Raw genomic sequence first — 1,747 nt, 5'->3', positions numbered from 1 at the left:
TGACATCACCTGAACATTTAGTGCTACAGTATGAACTCCATTTGATTAACAGAAGATAATCAGGTGTAGGCATACTGTTTTATTATTTGAAAGAAGTAAGATGGAACCAGAAGATGTTTATTACAAAAAAATGTACAGCTGAATTGCAATGCTTTCCTTTCCTGCAATGCTTTACAGATGACAGATCTGTTGCTGGCTCTGATCAACCAAATAATGGCGGCATCACCAACCACACTGGTAGATGCAGCAGCTACTAATCATGTCAGGGTTGGTACGCCAGAAAGTTTGTCTTTGAGATCTAACAGTGTTCTTTCATAGTGCTCTGCAAACGTTGAAAAAGTTTTATGTCCATTACAGCCACAGATTTCTTTTAACAAGTGCATCTGGAAAGTATTCACAGGGCCTCAGTTTTTCCACATTCTGTTATGTTACAGACTTACTACAAATTTCATGACATTTCTTCAAAATTCTGCACACAAATACCAAATTAAGACAATGTGAGAAATTGTTTTTGAGTGTTTTGCCAATTTATTAAAACTAGAAAACCAAAGAAATAAGTTACATAAGCATCCAAAACCCTTGCATAATACTTTGTTGATCCACCACTGGCAGCAATTGCAGCCATAAGTGTTTTAGAATATGATACCTCAAGTTTAGCTCCCCTATGTTTATGCAGTTTCTCCCAAGTTCCATCAGGTTGGATGGTAGATGTCCGTCAGCCATTTCCAGGCCTCTCCAGAGATGTTCAGTTGGATTCATGTCTGGACTGGGCCACTCCAGGAGATCCTCAGTGAATCTGAAGCATTGAGTTGTCATCCTGCTGAAAAATTAACTGCTTGCCTTGTATTTCTTTGGGACTTTATGTGATAAAACATTGCAAATTAGTCTATTAGTCTGGAAACTAATGAGTCCATGACTAATGGTATCTCTGCCAACAGATTCTCCCACCTGAGCTATGGATCTCTGTAGCTCCTCCAGAGTTACCACACACCTCTTGGTTGAATGACTGATGCTCTAAATCAGGGGTGCCCAATATGTCCATTGTGATCGACCAGCAAAATGCTTGTTTAATATTCTTGCTCAATATCCTCTATGAGATCCTGAGTTGTGTCTAAATTCATGCTCGAGGGTTTATGAAATGTGTTTGGTTCAGTTTTCAACATGTATCAAAACTTTTATACATTATTTACATTAAATCTGCTTAATGTATGTAAAGCATATTATATGGTCAGACAACACAGTAACACATTGGTATAAAATCTTCATAGTGCTCACATCATCAGGGTCAAAAGTTCACCCAAACTAGTTCTTTAATGTAAAATTTTGAATGATGTGAGTTATAAATAAACCTTGGGCCAATGGTGTTTTCCTCACATGTTCGAAGGTCCTCAGGAAGCTTGGCCACAGAAACCGTGTGTGACAGACAGCTCTGTGCATGTGGTCGGTTTGTGGAGGAAACCCGGTGACAGATCAGCTCAGTGCAGCTGGGCAGATCAGGATTCCTTTTTCTTTTTTTTACGTGTCCTGTTGCAGCATTTCACACACACCGTATAGAAAAGTCGGTTGACTACAAGTTCAAAGACTGTTTTGCTCCACAAAAATGATACCTCAAGACAAACTTTATAAAATCAAGTCTGCAGATCAGCATCTCTTAGGTCTCCCAAGACTCCAGTACTCTGGGATGTACTTTTCCTTCTTATAAACAGACAAAAGACAGGAAAAACAATTGTTTAAGAACCAATATAAA

This window comes from Poecilia mexicana, unplaced genomic scaffold (assembly GCF_051168715.1).
Source record: "Poecilia mexicana isolate PSO_F unplaced genomic scaffold, ASM5116871v1 scaffold_4, whole genome shotgun sequence".
In the NCBI taxonomy this organism is placed as follows: domain Eukaryota; kingdom Metazoa; phylum Chordata; class Actinopteri; order Cyprinodontiformes; family Poeciliidae; genus Poecilia; species Poecilia mexicana.
The sequence above is the reverse complement of the archived record's forward strand: the minus strand, read 5'-3'. Positions refer to the sequence as shown.